Source organism: Pinus tabuliformis, chromosome 8 (assembly GCF_031772625.1).
Source record: "Pinus tabuliformis cultivar Carrire ecotype Pingquan chromosome 8, CPIR1, whole genome shotgun sequence".
In the NCBI taxonomy this organism is placed as follows: Eukaryota; Viridiplantae; Streptophyta; class Pinopsida; order Pinales; family Pinaceae; genus Pinus; species Pinus tabuliformis.
Genome location: NC_142294.1, coordinates 612508465 through 612529776, shown reverse-complemented (window position 1 = coordinate 612529776; position 21312 = coordinate 612508465). Strand labels below are relative to the sequence as shown.

The 21312-nt window shown below is 35.9% G+C and overlaps 1 pseudogene; it reads left to right on the top strand.

Annotated features, from left to right (window-relative positions):
* The first annotated feature begins 269 nt into the window (after positions 1-269).
* LOC149236988 (protein GRAVITROPIC IN THE LIGHT 1 pseudogene) lies at positions 270-20614 on the top strand (annotated as a pseudogene).
* Positions 20615-21312: the final 698 nt, after the last annotated feature.

Below are 21312 nucleotides of genomic sequence, written 5' to 3'. Positions count from 1 at the left end.
ATACGTGTTGTAGGGGATAATAACGATCCCATTAGCTCAATGAAATTTTCAGCCATCTCTCCATCCATCCTTCACAATCTGCTAGATATTGTTCAGCAGTCTCAGCACATTCCTCTGCTAACTAGAGCTTAATACTCTACAAAACTACCCTTGTACCTTGATAATCTACAGTAATATCCTTCTTGTTGTTAGAATGAGAACATGGATTTTGGTCCTTAGGAATATGTTGACTTAGACGTTGACACTTGGAATTTCAATCGTATGTCTGGATGAAAATTTTCAATGGATTTGAGAGTGAGAATTTCTATTTGACTGGGAGCCTCTCGTCCATTATAGATCCTGAGAAGCATAGAAATGATTGTTTCAGACAGTTTTTGGACATGTAAAACATGGATTCGTCAAAGTTGGAGTCCATTCTCACACTAGACAACTTGTTTGGGAAATTTTGTATGAAGAAATTTCTCAATGTAGTGCATCCGAGGATGGAAGAATCCTTCTTTGAAAATTTGGAGCATAGTCACTAGATAGGTAGGGGACTCCACCCCACGAGCCAATTTTACAGCCAATTCCTCAAATTTTCCAACTCTGTGTGGTTGGTTCACAGGATTGCATTTTCTTTTGACCCGCTTCTGTCTAAATTTCATGTCAAGGCAGGGGTCAATTTTGAGGGTTCCTACATGGATAGCATGAATTTTGTGAATATGAATCATTATGTTGACAATATTGTTGCAAGTGAAGGCAATGTCTTGCATCTTCCTGAAAATCCAAACCCTACAGCTGTAGGGTTTACAGTGATGCCCGGTTTGAGGGTTGGCAAGAAAGCCATAGTGAGATGCCTGGTCTATGTAGTTATTGCAACACTTGATCTGCAATTAATGTTTTTGATTCGTTCTCAGCACCTCCCATGGAGGATCTGTAGGTTCATTGTTGTGTATCAAATATTTCTCCTTAGTTTTTGTTTTCAAGATCAATCTGTGGGAGTACTCATTTTTGCTGTCGTAAATGCATTGTGTTTTGTTTTCCAAGTTTCTGAGAAAAATTTAGAGAAATTCCAAGGGATGTTCTGGGGAATTCAAAGATGACAAAACTTTGGATAAATTCCATGGGATGTTCTCGGGAATTCAAAGCTGATAAAACTTTGCAGAAATTCCAAGAGATGTTCTAGGGAATTCAAAGATGTTTTTTATACTAGTGGATACTTTTTTGGAAAATTTATGGTTATTTTAGTCAAATGATCGACAATATTGTGTAGATTGAATTGAGGCTTCTGTGATCCATAATAGTTGAAAGAATAACTTTGGCGTAAATCACATGTAGACAAACATTTGTCAACGCGTTTCGAACCAACAAGTGTGGTTCATCATCAGGACAAGTTGAAGAAACAGATCCAGCTTAGCATGTTAAATAGTTTGAGCAGAGACTCCAACGGCTAAATCGACCAACGGATAATTTTTAACTTAGGACCGAGGTAAAATTATTATTCATTAATTTAATATTATTATTATTATTAATATTAATACATAAAATATTTTTAATGGTTAGTTTTATATATATAATATATATATATATATATATATATATATATATATATATAGATATTAAAGTTATAATATTAGGTTATTAGGATAAAAGTTAGGATTAAAAAATAAATAAAATACTTTCGGTGGTTAGTTTAAGAAGATATTTTACTTATTTATTTAAATTATTTTATAATTATTGTTAATATTATATATATATATATATATATATATATATATAATAGGTTGTTAAGGACGAGAATAATTTCAATGGTTAGCTTAAAAAGTAATTTACTAATTAATTTATTAATAATCACACACACATATATATAACGAATTACAAATTCTCATGAGCTCGATAGTGAAACAGGTCGTTGGGCAGTTCCTAAAACGTCATGGACAGAAAGGATCTGCCATATATTTGAGAATAGGAACATTGAGGATGAAAACCACTTCCTCTTAGAGTGCCCCGCGTATAACCACATTAGATCTCAATTTCACAATCTTTGTTATAATACTGACCTTCCTAGCCTTTTACAATGGCAAAATTATAGTGAGCTCGGGAGGCTTCTCTCTGAGCTTTTTGAGCATAGGAATAAAATCTTAAATCAAAATAGATAATTTGTTTCTTTAGGTCCGATAGACCATTATTTTGTCTCATCGGACGTTAACCACCACCATCATCATCATCATATATATATTTTAATTAAAATCATAAAGTTAAGGTTAAAAATATAAATAAATAAAATAATTTAAATGGTTAGTTAGAAAAGGTAATTCATTTAATTTAATTAAATTATTTATTATTATATATTAATAATATAGTGTTAATATAGCTAATTTTTTTTGTTATTTATTAAATATAATTAATATTATATTAGTAATATAGTCTTGATATTATTATATTAATAATATTAGTAGTCAAATTATTATTTATTAATTTAATATTATTATTATTTTTAATATTATTATTATTATTATTATTATTTATGGAAATAAGTTAAATTAGGTAAAATATATAGATAAATAAAATACTTTTAATGGTTAGTTTTAAAAAACTTTAATTTAATTTATTTATTTAAATTATTTATTAATATATATATATATATATATATATATATTAAAATTATAATATTAGGTTATTAAGATAAAAGTTAGGATTAAAAAATAATAAATAAAATACTTTTAGTGATTAGTTTAAAAAGATAATTTACTTATTTATTTAAATTGTTTAATAATTATTTTTAATATTATATATATATATATATATATATATATATATATATATATATATATATATATATAATAGGTTGTTAGGGACGAGAATAAAAGTAATTTATTAATTTATTTATTAATAATCTCTCTCATATATATATTTTAATTAAAATCATAAAGTTAGGGTTAAAAATATATAAATAAATAAAATAATTTAAATGGTTAGTTAGAAAAGGTAATTTATTTAATTTAATTAAATATAGTGTTAATATAGGTAATTTATTTATTTAATTATTTATTAAATATAATATATATTAATAATATAGTCTTGATATTAATATATTAATAATATTAGTAATATATTATATATATTAATAGAAATTAGTCTTAAAAATAATAATAATAATAATCATAAAAAAATAAAAATTATATATATATATATATATATATATATATGTATGTATGTATATATATATATATATGTATGTATATATATATATATCTATATCTATATATATATATATATATATATATATATATATATATTAAGAGTTCAAAAAAAGGAGGAGGCAGAAAAATTGACTAAGAAGAGAGTGCCGGAATCCAGCACCTACTGATTTTCCAGCCATCATTTCTATTGAGATTGCTCAGCCTCTTTTCAATCTCAATAGCTTCGCTAAATTTACGATGATGGAACTGAGAAACTTTGGCAACAACCTTGGCCTCCTCAGTACACACCTGATGCTTGGCCTTTTCCACATGCTCTGCCAATGCTGAAGACTTGGATCTCCCATGTCTTAGGTCAGCCGCATGTTCACAGATCCTTTGATGGATGGAGCGTCCTGTTTCCCCAATATAGGGGGTCCCACATGAACAAGGGATAAAGTAGACACCCTTCATGTCCTTAGGGTTAACGGGATCCTTCATCGATCGGAGGGAATTGCGAATGGCGCTGAGGGGCCTAAAGGTTGAGGGAATATCATACCTTTTAAGGATCCGAGCAATCTTGTCTGTGGTTCCTTGGACATAGGGAAGATGGACACCTAGACGACGCTCTTTTGGCTCTTTCTTAATTAATGCATTTTTAGAGGCTTTACAGAAAGCCTTCTGACCTAGGCGCCTAATATATCCATTCTCCACGAAGACATTAAGGAGATGGGATCTCTCCTTATCAAAGCTCTCACAATCAGAGATCATAAGGGCACGAGTAGCGAGGGTGTTAAGAACACCCAACTTCTGAGTAGGGAAATGATGGGAATCGGCATGAAGATATTGCTCAGTATGTGTCTTCTTTCGGAACACAGAGTGGGAGAGATATCCAACCTTACTCCGAGATATAAGAATATCTAGGAAAGGGAGGCAACCATTGACCTCTTTTTCCATGGTGAACTTAATGGCAGAGGACCGATTGTTGAGGTGATTAAAGAAATGATCAAGCTCCTCAGGGCCATGGGGCCAGATGACATTAGTGTCATCCACATACCTCTTCCAAAGCTTGGGAAGAAGACGAGCTGAGGATAAAGCTTTGGCTTCGAAATCTTCCATAAAATGATTCACAACAATAGGGGAAAGAGGGGAACCCATGGGAACACCACAAGTTTGTTCAAATAACTCACCCTCGAAACAGAAGAACGCGGAAGTGAGACAGATCTCCACCAGATGCGCAGTATCAGGATCTGTTAGGCGATAGATCACTTCCAAGGCCTCCTTTATAGGGATGCAGGTATAAAGGGAGACCACATCAAAGCTGACGAGAATGTCCTCAGGGCTAAGCTTAATATCCTTAAGCTCCTTAATGAAGGATGCAGAGTCTTTCACGAAGGACTCAGTGCGGCCAAGCAGGGGTTTAAGTTTAAGGGCAAGGAACTTAGACAGAAGATAGGTAGGGCCACCAATGGTGTTGACGATAGGCCTCAGAGGGGCCACTTCCTTGTGAATCTTCGGTAACCCATAGATCCTAGGAGCAATGGGACTGCTTTCAATGAGCTTGTGGCACAGGGAATTCACTGAGTTATTAGATTTGATGGCTAGAGCCACTTTCCTCGAGATCTTCTTCAGAGGGTTCTTAGGCAGTTTTTTATAACTGCCACTATTGTGGAGATGATCTAGCATCTTCCTCCTGTAATCATCCCTGTTAAGGATGACCGTAGCTCCTCCTTTGTCCACCTTCAGAACGACAATATCATTGTTTTGATTTAAGGATTTTAGGGCAGTGAATTCCTCATTACTGAGGTTCTTTCGAGGGGGCTTAGCCTTCCTAAGGACGACAGCACAATCTTGGCGTATAGTGTCCTTGATATTATCCGGAAGATCCTTAATCCCATATTCCACGTCGCAAATAATGTCTTCCACTGGATCCTTAAAAGGTATGATATTCACTCAACCTTTAGGCCCCTCAGCACCATTCGCAATTCCCTCCGATCGGTGAAGGATCCCGTTAACCCTAAGGACATGTAGGGTGTCTACTCAATCCCTTGTTCATGTGGGACCCCCTATATTGGGGAAACAGGAAGCTCCATCCATCAAAGGATCTGCGAACATGCGGCCGACCTAAGACATGGGAGATCCAAGTCTTCAGCATTGGCAGAGCATGTGGAAAGGACCAAGCATCAGGTGTGTATTGGGGAGGCCAAGGTTGTTGCCAAAGTTGCTCAGTTCCATCATCGTAAATTTAGGGAAGCTATTGAGATTGAAAAAAGGCCGAGCAATCTCAATAGAGATGATGGCTAGAAAATCAGTAGGTGTTGGATTTCGACACTGTCTTCTTAGTCAGTTTTTCTGCCTCCTCCTTGTTTTTGAACTCTTATTATATATATATATATATATATATATATATATATATATATAGATATATATATACACATAGATAGATAGATATACATATATATATATAATTTTTATTTTATTATTATTATTATTATTATTATTATTTTTTAAGACTAATTTCTATTAATATAAATAATATATTACTAATATTATTAATATATTAATATGAAGACTATATTATTAATATATATTATATTTAATAAATAATTAAATAAATAAATTACCTATATTAAGACTATATTTAATTAAATTACCTTTTCTAACTAACCATTTAAATTATTTTATTTATTTATATATTTTTAACCCTAACTTGATGATTTTAATTAAAATATATATATGAGATATTATTAATAAATAAATTAATAAATTACTTTTATTCTCGTCCCTAACAACCTATTATTATAATTATAATTAATATATATATATATATATATGTGTGTGTGTGTGTGTGTAATATTAACAATAATTATTAAACAATTTAAATAAATAAGTAAATTATCTTTTTAAACTAACCACTAAAAGTATTTTATTTATTATTTTTTAATCCTAACTTTTATCTTAATAACCTAATATTATAACTTTAATATATATATATCTATATATATATATATATATAATTTAAATAAATAAACTAACTTAAAGTTCTTAAAACTAACTATTAAAAGTATTTTATTTATCTATATATTTTACCAATTTAACTTATTTCAATAAATAATAATAATATTAATATTAAAAATAATAATAATATAAAATTAATAAATAATAATTTGACTACTAATATTATTAATATATTAATATCAAGACTATATTACAAATATAATATTAATTATATTTAATAAATAAGAAAAAAAAATTACCTATATTAAGACTATATCATTAATATATAATAATAAATAATTAAACTAAATTATATAAATTATATTTTCTAACTAACCATTTAAATTATTTTATTTATTTATATTTTTAACCTTAACTTTATGATTTTAATATATATATATATATATATATGTGTGTGTGTGAGAGAGATTATTAATAAATAAATTAATAAATTACTTTTTAAGCTAACCATTGAAATTATTCTCGTCCTTAACAACCTATTATTATATATCTATCTATCTATCTATCTATCTATATATGATGATGATGATGGTTAACGTCCACTGAGACCAAATAATGGTCTATCGGACCTAAAGAAACAAATTATCTATTTTGATTTAAGATTTTATTCCTATGCTCAAAAAGCTTGGAGAGAAGCCTCCCGAGCTCACTATAATTGTGACATTGTAAAAGGCTAGAAAGGTCAGTATTGTAACAAAGATTGTGAAACTGAGATCTAATGTGGTTATGCACGGGGCACTCTAAGAGGAAGCGGTTTTCATCCTCGATGTTCCTATTCTCACATATATGGCAGATCCTTTCTGTCCATGGCATTTTAGGAACTGCCCAACGACCTGTTTCACTATGGAGCTCATGAGAATTCGTTCTAATATTTGCTATATTAATTTTCTTCTTTGAGCTAGTTAAAATAGAGAGATACTTTTGATCTTCTAGGGTGGGGTTGATGACCTTCTTATAATAACTTAATTTTCTTTTAGCCACTAAGTCTTTGTCACACCACATTTTTTCTTTGAACTTAGAAGTGACAATATCTTTAATGTTATTTATGTTTTGCAATGCATCATTTTCGTTGATCTCCCAATAGTTTAACCAGGCCCTTGTGTCTTTATGCCACCCTCGATTGAGCCTTAGGTGGTTTTGGCTAGAATTTAAAGCTAGCTTAGGAAGCCTATGAACGTCTATGTTACTGATTTTGTGCTTGTACAACAAAAACCTAAGCATAGCTAGGCTCTCAATAGGGGAAAGACCTGCTTCTATAAGGAGAATAGGATAGGGTGTATTACTTTTAATTTTCAGGTTATAAGTTATATATATATATATATATTAACAATAATTATTGAATAATTTAAATAAATAAGTAAATTATCTTCTTAAACTAACCATTGAAAGTATTTTATTTATTTTTTAATCCTAACTTTTATCTTAATAACCTAATATTACAACTTTTATATATATATATATATATATATATATATATATATATATATATATATATATATATATAACTAACCATTAAAAATATTTTATGTATTAATATTAAAAATAATAATAATATTAAATTAATGAATAATAATTTGACCTGGGTCCTAAGGTCAAAATTAGCCGTTGGTCGATTTAGCCGTTGGAGTCTATTCTCAGACTATTTAACATGCTAAGCTGGATCTGTTTCTTCAACTTGTCCTGACGATGAACCACACTTGTTGGTTCGAAACGCGTCGACAAATGTCTGTCTACATGTGATTTACGCCGAAGTTATTCTTTCAAATATTGTGTAGAGTTTTGTGAAAATTGTGGGGAGAATTTTATGAAATACATGATTGTTTTATCAAACTATTTACAATATTGTGAAGATTTTGGTGACAACCATTGTTGTTTTAGTCAAACAATCTTCAACATTATCAAGAATTCTGTGGGAGCATTGTATGAAAATCGAAAGATATCTTTTAACATCTGTAAATGACAATTTTTAGAAAATTTATGGTCATAAATTGCTCTTCCATTAAAGTCAATTATTAAAGACTTAAAAGAGAATGTCAAAATTTTAATACTCAGTAAGTCACACAAAACTTATACAATCTGTAGCAAAAACAAATTATAGCCAATAGCCATTGCAAGGGAAATTGTCTCACCTTGTAGCTCTAAGTTGGACTTTAACAAAGTTGGGATCTTTGTCCATAGCCTACATGCAACCTGAAAGTGCATCTCTCAATCTGCCAACAGCCATCTGTTAACGGGAAAGGTGTCTACTCAGAACGCCCCTATCCCACTAAGGCGTGACAGTGACCTTAGAAACAAACAAGGAAAACTACTTTCGTATTCTTCTTTATGAACTATAAACGAAGAGGAATAGGATGAACCAACCTGTGTCTTGCACTAGTCCTTTGATCCAATCTCTCTCCTCTTTGACAGCTTCCAGCTACCTGCTCCCTTACTTGCCCAGCTTCACCAAGTTCCTGTAAGATCACAGAAGAAGAAAACTACACAAAGACATGGATTTATATTCATAAATAGCTTAGGATCAGATTTAAGCTAAACATACAAATGTAACAAACATCAATGAAACACAAGCATGTAGGAGAAACTCAAATAGTTTTATTGATATAACAAGAAGGTCCAGGAAGAGTTACAACCGATGATTCCTGATCCAGCATCAACCTCCCAACAAAGGAATCCCCTCTTCACCTCCAACAAAGCATCAATCACCCAATACTATGATATCTATCTCGAAACCAACAGCAATTCTCTGCAATGTACAAAATTCCAGCCTCTGGATCTCTGGGATGAGGGATCCATATATAGATGTATGCAAAGAGGATGAGTCAGCTTATGATCTGACTAGTGGCTTCTCTCTGTCGGTTCTTGCTTCAACTTGGAGACTGAGAGCCTCTTACTCATCCTTGGTCAAACTCAATGAGGCAAGTGTCATTGGGGAAGATTCTGGAAGCTTCCATTGTTTGTCCACCTAGCGGAATGACACTGCCATTTGTCATTTCCCGCTCAACGCACCCTGGTAGTGCATTTAGGTGCGTTGCAACGCACCTAGCTAGTGTACTTGGGTGCTATGCAACGCAGCTAGCTAGTGGAGCAGCTGAAATGATCCTGATTTGACTGATTCTGAGCAGTTTCTGGTGGAGAACTTCTGGGAGAAGCTGTAATTTGTTGACCTTGTTCCTTTAGGGGCCGGAACAACACTTTTAGGGACTTAGGATCCCTTGGTTTATGGACATTTCATGCTTAGAGCTGTAAGGCACAAAAATGTCTATAACAGTTTCCCCCTAAAGTATGAGGTCGTTTATCGGATGAAATGCTTTATTAGGAGGATCCGAAGTTCTTTCAATGCTGGGAGGAGACCTGTAATAAGATACAATACAATACATCATCTTCATATTGTTTTCATGATCTAGCTGAGGCGGGCATTCCCATGCTCAGCTTTATAAATTCACTTTCATGTACATAGGACAGACAATCGTATGATGGTAGACTGATGATTCTGATAGAGCCATCATCCTTTTGGTAGGATGATTATCTGTGCTGCAGTGCTGTACATTTCAATGTCTTTATTTTCCTGAATATATATCGCAGCCTGGATGGATGAAACTAGATCCGGGGTCTTCAATCTCGTCCGATTTTCACTCGAAGTACAAGTCGATCCATGTGAGAAATGTTTTGAAGTCGAACATGGAAAGACATCGCTTGATTAGCAGTCAATGATGTAAACTGTTAACAAGCACGAGAGGAATCACCAATAATGATGATGACCCTCAAGGTACTGCAGTACAATTCACGTGGTCTGAATAAAGGATTTGGCGTCGAACACCACGCAAAATCTTTCGGTCGAAGGTCATTGATGTATACCTGTCGCCGGAAGTGAGAAACTTGCCATTGAGGCATGCAAGCTTCAAAGTACTGAATGGGGTGTTCCTAGATCAACTTCTTGGATAATGAGCTGGTGTCGACAAGAAGTGATCCGTCAAAGGAGGGCCTTAATGAATCCCACATCAATGACATGGAACGGAGCAAATGATTTTGATGGAGGTGAAAACAATCTGATGATATACGGTTCAGGATGGCGGTCATGAAAGAATGAAGTATAATGTATGGTAGTGGATGGGACACGAGTGACTTCTCTGGATGACTTCTCTTGAACATGTCGGCGACACTTATGTGATGGATTGGTAGCATTTACCCCAAATGTGGATGGTATGGCGTGACCATGGTGATGTGACCGGTGAATGAAACAACCCAACCCGACTCAGGCACGGAGTGGAAGTGTCATGTTCAAGAGCGACTTGCTACCAATAAAGATTCTTTGAGTTTTCTTCCCAATTTTTCCCCAGTCATTCTGACCAGTACCTCTTTATTTTTGTCAAGCTTGAGGAGGATAACATATGCTTGTTCTATAATTTGCCCTTCGGGCAAACCCATTGCTATGTTTTAACGAGCCTAGCAATAGTGAAATTCGTTCTCGTCTAAAGACAAGTTTGTCGCTATTAATCTTTTTAACGAGTTTAACGACAAAGATAACTTGGTCCTTTTCATTTTTAGAGAGTCTGAAAAGGTACGTAAAGGTAACTCCGAAGTTCCTTTTTCGTCATCTAATCCCTTAAGCCCGAAAAAGTATAAAACAATATAGAAGGGATGAATTTTCGATAGTTTTAACAAGCCAAACAAAACAAACGCTCGATCTTTTTGTGCAATAATCCCTCAGGTCCAAAAAGATTAAAATCTAGAGGAGGGATAGCACTTCTGGTCGCTTTAATGAGCTGGAAGGCCAAAACTCGGCAATCTTTTCATATTTTACGAATCAGTTGAAAAGAGCTTAAAGAAGACTCGTCTTTTGAGGAACGAGTGATAAAATGGGTAGCAGCTGATTCCAGGTAAGGGTTGGAATTTTCCAATCACGGCAGTGTCACAAGGATGGCTAGTGAAATCACTCTTCGTAGCTGTTCCTCAAAATGGGTAAACAATCAAATGGAGGCGAATGATCAGCCAATGGAAAAGTGGAGGTGACGGTGCAAACACGACCAAGGCTTTAATGGCTGAAATGCTTCATTCACGGTGGTTATTTATCGGGGAATAGTTCATTTTTTAACGAGCTTAAACGCGGTTGGAAACATTTTCTCATGTCTTATGTTTATTTTTTAATGAGCTTGAACTATGCGCTAAAACTGCTCGAGGCGGGTTTATTATTTAATGAGCTTGAACCCTGCAGTAACACTGCTCGTAATAAGTTTGCATGCCCCCAGCATAATAATGCAAATCGAGGTGCATGCCCCCCAAGCTTCATTGCATTCAACTCGGTGGTTGGAATGAAGGTTTACCTTTGAGATTTGGAAAGGGGATTTGTTTCATTTTTTAATGAGGTTGACACAGTAAAAGAACTATCCTCGAAATCCACCGTATTTACAGTATTTGATAGAAAATCAAAAACTGATGGATGATTAAGGTCATTGGAATAATCTTCGTTGTAATCTGGAAGATGGGATCAATGGTGGTAATCTTCCCATGGTGCCTCTCCCATCATCATTGATTGAATGATTCCTTCGTCTGTAGAATGTACATGCGACCAAGGATATGAAGAGGTACCATATTCCTTAGACCTATCTATCCAAACACTCAATGAGCATTAATTTGGGTTTGACCCCCATGCCAAGAAAATTGATTGCTACAATATTTCTAAAATGGCGATGATCCATGCTGACAAAATGTTTAGGAATCTTCTAAATCCATTAGATATAGAATATTTCATATTGTAGGTTTCCACTATGGCCACTTCCGCCAGATTACTTTGAGGCGGTAGGGCAAAAGTACCCATTAAGGCAGGGTCTTTTAGGAGGCCTACTCCAATATTTTGAAGCGAATGATTGCTTCCATGGATCATTGGATTTCTTCCCGTAACTTGTGAACTGTTGGGGATAAACGTTTGTTGGTCGACGATTGTAATTCCTCCTTGGAAGGGAAATGCAATCTTCCTTAAGTAGGTTGACACAACTGCGGCCATGGCATATATCTAGGGCCTTCCCAGTAGAATATTGTAATCGAGGTTTCCGTCAATTACTTCAACATCAATTTATATTGTTTTTCCCCCTAGTTCAACTTGCAAGTTACTTAAAATCCCGTATGGAGTGTATGATCGTCCATCAAATGCTTTTAACATTGTTGACGATCGCGACAAGGGTGGTGAGCCTAAATTTTTCCAGCAACTCATCGACATAATACATGTAGATGACCCCTCATCAATAATTGTTCGATGAACAGTTTTGTTGAGGGCTTTCACTTGAATAAGGAAAGCTAGTTGAGCCGGTAACTGAGGATCGTATCCTTTGTGGTCGAAAGATACAAGATTGGAATCCTTTCGATCAATCCCACCAATGGCCGATAATAAAGCCTGCCTTTGGGATGGGAAATTTTGTAGTACTTCAAGAGTCGACATAGCAGATGGCGATTGGGCCAAATCATCCACTATGTTATAATGCTGCACTGCTCTAGCACGGGGATTAAATGTCGACTTGTGTACTACTCCCTTTAGCGGTTTTATTGTCAATTCAGGAATGGTGGGTGGTACAACTTCTGTCGAAGTTGTTGTCGAACTACTTGGTTGATCTTTATCCTTGTTGTTCGACAGCTGCAGATTCTCGTAATCTTTGTTCCTTGTCGAAATCAAAGCATCATTCTGCTGTTTCGAAATTGACAACATCAGCACTTGAGACGGGGAAGCATTTCCACTTTCAAACAGATTCGTTCCTGGATTCGGAAACGGATCAGTTAACACTGCTGAAGTTTTCAAACTCTTAAAGAATTTTTTAAGTTCAGCTCTGTGTGGACAATCTAAAGTCCGATGATCCTCATCGCATATCATGCATGGATATTTTGGTTTCCTATTTCCAGGAGGGTTCGAAGAAGATCTTTCAGGAGATGACTCATCCTGTTTCTTCTTCTTCCCCTTGCCTTTCTTCTTGCTTCATGGTTGTTTGGTTTCTTTGCCCTTATCTGTCGATACGGCATTTACTTCTAAAGCAAGAAGTTCATCTTTTGCATTTTGATCTGAAATCTTACGGGCCTTCTTGGATGTAGCCTTTGTCGATTTCGTGCCTGTTGTGCCAATCACGCCATCGTCGGCGTGAGAGTCATTGTTCGATTTAGGAGGAGGATGAATTGAGAATTCCGGTCTAGGGGCATCAGGTATTTTGTCGTATAGCGTGCCGGACTGAGTATAGATCAAGTCCAGATATTGTGCACGAGCGATTACTTGCTCTTCTGTTACGACTCCCCCCTTTGCCACATCTTCCGTGATGGAAGGTAGTGATGACTTGATAAACCATTCAGCTAATAGCTGATCGGGAACGTACGTTTTTACCATCCTACGACGACGTCACCACTCATGTATATGATCAGATATGTGAGTGGCCGTTGTCTGTTTGAAGTTGGTAAGGAGTTATGTTCCCATTTCATACCTTATTGGTAATTGAAAATGGGTTAAAAAGGTTGTGGCTAAGGTACTGAAGTTGTCGAACGAAGCTCTAGGCAATTCAATGTACCATTTTGCCGCTGGACTCGTTAACATCCTTTGAAAGAGGCGAAGCCTTATCGAATCATCATTTAGGGTGTTCGATGAACACCATAGATGAAATGTCATCACGTGATTCGATGGATCTTCACCAGGATTTCCATTAAATTTAGGAATATCTGATGGAAGTTTATGGGGAATTGCTGGCCACCAAGGGGCGTAAGCAATTGGATCGTTTGTTAACCGGTTTAAATCAGGTAACTCTAAAGTTGCCACGAATGGTAACTGCTGATTCAGATTAGGTGAAGCATACCTAGGGTAAGATGGGATTGCCTGAGCAGTTGGTCTTTGCATGCCAGCATAATGCATTTGATGCTAGTATGACTGATAAGGTTGGTTGAACATGACCATTTTAAAATGGTTGATTTTGATCGTTTTGAATGTATGGCTGTCCACTGTTCGCAAAGATTTGCTGCTCAGAACCTTGGTATACTTGTTGGAATTGTGGTTGTTGGTATTGCACCAGCCATGGTTGAGAAGCCATGTGCTGTTGCGCTATACTAACCGTTGGACCAAGGTGTGGGGTAATTGTACCCGTCTGGACCAGTGCCGCCCCACTAGTTGGCGATTGTGGTTGAGTCACAGGATCAAGGGGCTATTGCATTACAACTTGAGAAATCTGAGGTTGGCACACAACAGGCAGCGTTTGAACTTGTGACACCGTCACAATAGCTGGTGTAGTCAGGATATTTGACATAGGTACACATTGTTGCATCGAATACACAACCCTTGGATGTTGAGGTAGTATAGGTACCCAACCACTTGAGATAATTCCAGTATAACCTGAATATTGTTGCGAACTCCCGTATGGATATCCTCCCGGCGGGGATAATGAAAGGGCGTACTGCCCCCCATACGGTGGTCATCCAGAACTCAAGGGGATTGTTTTCCCTTGGGGACCGAACTACCCAAATTGACCTCCAAATGGATCAATTTGTTGAGACTCAACATAAGAGTTTCCGGATGTTATTCCGGATGAACAAACAAGAATGGACCAGACTATCAAAATAGCCCCTGAGTGGGCTCCTTCTAGCGGTTGAGAGCTAGTCGGGACAGATGGTATGCCGGCAAACATTGTCGGAGTGACAGCAGGGAGTTCTGCTATCGCTGTGTCAGATGACACAGTCCTAGATGTTGACGGTTGTTTAGACATTTGGAGTCTATCCAAAAGATTACCTAGCGATTCTACAGGAACTTCCGCTGGTGGTAGACTAACTTCTGATGAAGAAGGATATAGAGTGACCCCGACTCCAAAGTGCGTTGGAGTACTTGTTTGAGGATCTTCTACAATATCTTCAATTACAATCAGACCAGGTGGAAGGGGAAGACCGTCAGGTCCGTAAAATATTTCTGGTGCCAAAGAAGTGGTGGAATTGGCAGCGACAGATGTTTGAAGAGCAAGACTCTCCGAACCGGTTGTAGATGGAACCGGTTCGGTAACACAAGTGTTTACTCTCAGACTAGGATCAATATCACTGTCCCTCTGTGGCTACTAAAATTCTTCTGTAGAGGCAGGGATTCCAGAAATGTTTGGAGTAACCGGAATCTCGGATGCCGTTGGAACACTTGTTCTAACTTTAATAGTAGATTTTGAACCGGTTAAACGAGTTCGCTTTGTCTGTACTGGTTTCGATTCCGGAGACAAAGACGGTTGACTCGTAAGCCTCTGCGAACGACGGGGTTTCAATTGACTTTCTTCCACGATTGCGGATTACTCGATCAACTAAAATAAAAAGGGGAAGTATGTTTCTGAATTAAATGAATTTTAGACGCTTTTGACACAACTTGTTTTTTCAGTTTTTAAGAGACGAGAAAAAACAAAAGATGACTCTAGTCTCCTTCGATTTTTAATGAGCCTAAAGTGACAAGTGCTCAGATGGACCTTTTCCGTTAAGGAGTCTGAAAAGGAACGAAAGGGACTGCTCTGGAGATGTAGATAGAGGGAGTACCAAACCAATCGCAAAACTGCAGAATACTTTTTACGGTACGGCAGTCAATCTTCCCAAATGCTGTGTTTGGTGCATTGCGATCAATAGGGCGACCGACACGACTTCCTATGGATAAAAGGTTCTAAGCCTATAGGGGTCTCCCAATATATACTCGACGGTACGTGGGAGCACAAGTCCATACTAGAACTTATCGTCTCAAAGTGGAGGAATCACCCAACCATCAGTGAGGACAACAGTTACCAGGCTTTACGACACCAGAATACATCTCTAGCCTAGACCTCTAAATGTTGTGCGTTAAGTTCCAAAGCGTTGTTAGATTCATTCAATTTATTTTAAGTTGATCTTTCTTAGAAGTTTTCATTTTAGGTTCACCACGAGATCTAGATGTAATTCCTAAAATGCAATCTAAAGAGGATAAGCAAACTTTTATCTCTTTTCAGCAATGAAAATCCTAGCTACAAAGGGAAAAGCAAGACACAATCTTTTCTCGAAGAGCAAAGAGCACACTGTAAATGCACTTTTCCTAAATCAAGCCAAACAGACTATCAATATGCAAATGCACATATGCATGTATTTGTTTTCACTTTCTTAATATTCATGCCTAAAAAGAAAGTTGATGTACAAATCTGAATTTGCTTTCAAGTGACAAACACAAACAAGCTTCTTTTCGAAATCAAAAGGTAGAGATGATTACGACACTTTATGATTTTGAAATAAACACTCGTTTCAACACTATAAACTCACAAATTCAAACCAAAGGCAAAAGTAAAAGCATAATCGACTGTCAACAGCAAATAAACTTTCTCCTAAGATCAAAATCGACACTTACGACAGATCTAAATCAAAGGACGATAGTATGACTATTCTACTTTTTCAATGGAAAACTGTAAATGATGTAACAAACACACAAAGGACATCTACAATATTTTTGTACAAAGGAGGCAGAATTAAGGCAAAGAAAAGGGGTTTTTAAACAGACACACACTGATCACAGGCTGCAAAAATCAGAGACAAAACTGAAAAAATGAAGAAAAGAACCTCAGCTGCACAGGGCTAGGCTGATTAGCGCACCTGTTACACAGAGAAGCTGGATTGCAGCGCAGGTAGACCTCTCGGGAACTGCGTTGAAATACAGAATCTCTTCACAGAGCCTGCGCTGGGGAAGAAACGAGAATTCTATTCGGGTTCTGGGTCACGCTTTGCAGTTTAATCTATGGTTTTTGGCCGAGTAAAAGAAATCAGTAATGCACAATCAGAGGGTGGATTTAAAGGAGGTCTAAGAGCTATCACAAAGGGCAATCAGATCATTTGTGAATCAGTTGTTCAAATCATAAACAAATCCAGTGAATGGATTGAAGTAGCAGATGTCTACTTTGCATCTGATAATGGCAAATGCAGTTCGATTGCTACTTCTATGTTTATGAAACAAACAACAAGAGAAACACAAACTAACTAACTAGACACGATCCCTAGTGGAGTCGCCATTTTGTTAACGGGAAAAGTGTCTACTCAGAACGTCCCTATCCCACTAAGGCGTGACAGTGACCTTAGAAACAAACAAGGAAAACTACTTTTGTATTCTTCTTTATGAACTATAAACGAAGAGGAATAGGATGAACCAACCTGTGTCTTGTGCTAGTCCTTTGATGCAATCTCTCTCCTCTTTGACAGCTTCCAGCTACCTGCTCCCTTACTTGCCCAGCTTCACCAAGTTCCTGTAAGATCACAGAAGAAGAAAACTACACAAAGACATGGATTTATATTCATAAATAGCTTAGGATCAGATTTAAGCTAAACATACAAATGTAACAAACATCAATGAAACACAAGCATGTAGGAGAAACTCAAATAGTTTTATTGATATAACAAGAAGGTCCAGGAGGAGTTACAACCGATGATTCCTGATCCAGCATCAACCTCCCAGCAAAGGAATCCCCTCTTCACCTCCAACAAAGCATAAATCACCCAATACTCTGATATCTATCTCGAAACCAACATCAATTCTCTGCAATGTACAAAATTCTAGCCTCTGGATCTCTCGGATGAGGGATCCATATATAGATGTATGCAAAGGGGATGAGTTAGCTTATGATCTAACTAATGGCTTCTCTCTGTCAGTTCTTGCTTCCACTTGGAGACTGAGAGCCTCTTACTCATCCTTGGTCGAACTCAGTGAGGAAAGTGTCATTGGGGAAGATTCTGGAAGCTTCCATTGTCTGTCCACCTCGCGGAATGACAATGCCATTTGTCATTTCCCGCTCAGTGCACCCTGGTAGTGCATTTAGGCGCGTTGCAATGCACCTAGCTAGTGTACTTGGGTGCTATGCAATGCAGCTAGCTAGTGGAGCAGCTGAAATGATCCTGATTTGACTGATTCTGAGCAGTTTCTGGTGGAGAACTTCTGGGAGAAGCTGTAATTTGTTGACCTTGTTCCTTTAGGGGCCGGAACAACACTTTTAGGGACTTAAGATCCCTTGGTTTATGGACATTTCATGCTTAGAGCTGTAAGGCACAAAAATGTCTATAACACCATACGAGTGGTTGCATGGTTGCTATAGCATCGCACTAATCCCCTAATATCGCTTTCTGACTTCTCACTTCACAAGATACAGATTATCCCTTGAGTACCATATTCTTCAGCTTTAGAAAAATCTCCTTTTGCATATGCTTGATTCCCCCTATTTGAATGATCATAGTATACACAATTTTTCCAAATATTCTAGAAACCAATCTTGAATGCCTTCAATTAAGGTAAGGCAAAGTATGCTAAGGAAATTCCTTTTAAATGTACCAAATATGTGAATTCGATAAAAATAGCAGACTAATGTAATCTCATTTCACTATAGTGAAGGGAAGAAGAACATTTGTACATAAAGGATAACAAAACTATAAGAAAAAAAAAACAATAATGGAATTTCTCTATCAGCCCTTAACCAAATGTAACCATTGAACTTAGGAAATATTAATTACATTACTTACAACCAAAAACAACAAAATGTTAACTAAATTTAGAAAATGGAATATTACTTACATTCTTGTCTATCTTTCATGTCAACAGAGGGGGTGGATTTTGAGGGTTCCTACATGGACAGCTTGAATTTTGTCAATATGAATCATGATGTTGACAATATTGTTGCAATTGAAGGTAATGTCCTGCAGCTTCCTGAGAAGCCAAACCCTACAATTGTAGGGTTTACAGTGATGCCAAGTTTCACGGTTGGCAAGAAGGACATAGAGAGATGACAGGTTTATGTAATGACTGCAACACTTGATCCTGCAATTAATGTTTTTGATCCACTCTTGGCACCTCCCATGGAGTACCTGTAGGTTCATTGTTGTGTATCAAATATTTCTCCTTAGTTTTTGGTTTCAGGATCAATCTGTGGGAGTATTCATTTTGGTTGTCGTAAATTCATTGTGTTTTCTTTTCCAAGTTTTTGAGAAAACTTTGGAGAAATTCCATAGGATGTTCTTGGGAATTCAAAGATGATAAAACTTTAAAGAAATTCCAAGGGATGTTCTAGGGAATCCGTAGCTAATAAAACTTTGGAGAAATTCTAGGAGATGTTCTGGGGCATTCAAAGATGTTTTTTATACTTGTGGATACTTTTTTGGGAAATTTATGGTTATTTTAGTCAAATCATCCACAACATTGTGGAGAGTTTTGTGAAATTCATGATTTCTTTTCCAAACTATCTATAATATTGTGAAGATTTTCGTGACAGTAATTGTCTTTTTAGTCAAACAATCTTCAACATTATGAAGAAATTTGTGGGAACATTGAATGGAAATTGAAAGATATCTTTTAACATCCGTGAATGACAATTTTTAGAAAATTTATGGTCATAAATTTCTCTTCCATTAAAGTCAATTATTAAAGACTTAAAAAAGAATGTTAGGATTTTAATAGTTAGTAAGTCACACAAAACTTATGCAATTAGTAGCAAAAAGAAATTATAGGCAATAGCCATTGCAAGGGAAATTGTCTCACCTTGCAGCTCTAAGTTGGACTTTCACAAAGTTGGGATCTATGTCCATAGCATCCATGCAACCTGAAAGTGCATCTCTGAATCTACCAACAGCCATCCGAGTGGCTGCACAGTTGCTATAGCATAGCACTGATGCCCTAATATGGCTTTCTGACATCCCACTTGGCAAGATGCAGCTTATCCCTTGAGTATCATATTCTTCAGCTTTAGAAAAATCTCCTTCTACATATTGTTGATTCCCCCTATTCGAATGATGACAGTATACATAATTTTTCCAAATGTTCTAGAAACCAAAAAGAATATTCTTTAATCCATGTCATTATGAAAACACTTTTAGAATATTGAATTCCATTCAATTATTGTAAGGAAAAGTATGTTGAGGAAATTTCTTTTAAATGTACCAAATATGTTACTTCGATAAAAATAGCAGACTCATGTAATCTCATTTCATTGTAGTGAAGGAAAGAAGAATGTTTGTACATAAAGGCTAGAAAAACTAAAGCAAAAAACAATAATGGAATTTCTCTGTCAACTCTTAACTAAAGGCAATCGTTGAACTTAAGAAATATTAATGAAATTACATACAGCCCAAAACAACAAAATGTTAACTAAATTTAGAAAGTGGAATATTAATTACATTCTTGTCTATCTTTCATGTCAAGAGAGGGGGTGGATTTCAAGGGTTCCTACATGGATAGCTTGAATTTTGTGAATATGAATCATGATGTTCACAATACTATTGCAAGTGAATGTAATGTCTTGCAACTTCCTAAGAAGCCAAAGCCTGCAATTGTAGGGTTTACAGTGATGTCATGTTTTAGGGTTGGCAAAAAGGCCATAGTGAGATGCCAAGTCTATGTAATGACTGCAACACCTTATCCTGCAATTAATGTTTTTGATCCACTCTCGGCACCTCCCATGGAGGATCTATAGGTTCATTGTTCTGTATCAAATATTTCTCCTTAGTTTTTGGTTTCAAGATCAATTTGTGAGAGTATTCATTTTGGTTGTTGTAAATGCATTGTATTTTGTTTTCCATGTTTATGAGAAAACTTTGTAGAAATTCTAGGGGATGTTCTGGAGAATTCAAAGATGATAAAACTTTGGAGAAATTCCAAGGGACGTTCTAGGGAATTCGAAGATGTTTTTTATACTTGTGGATACTTTTTTGGGAAATTTATGGTTATTTTAGTCAAATTATCCACAACATTGTGGAGAGTTTTGTGAAAATTGTCGGGAGAATTTTGTGAAACTCATGATTATTTTTTCAAACTATCTACAATATTGTAAATATTTTGGTGGTAGTCACTATTGTTTTCGTCAAACAATCTGCAACATTATGAAGAATTTTGTGGGAACATTGTATGGAAATCGAAAGATATTTTTTAACATCTGTGAATGACAATTTTTATAAAATTTATGGTCATAAATTTCTCTCCCATTAAAGTAGATTATTAAAGACTTAAAAGAGAATGTTAGAATTTTAATAGTTAGTAAGTCGCATAAAACTTATACAATCAGTAGCAAAAATAAATTATAGCCAATAGCCATTGCAAGGGAAATTGTCTCACCTTGCAGCTCTAAGTCGGGCTTTCACAAATTTGGGATCTATGTCCATAGCTTGCATGAAA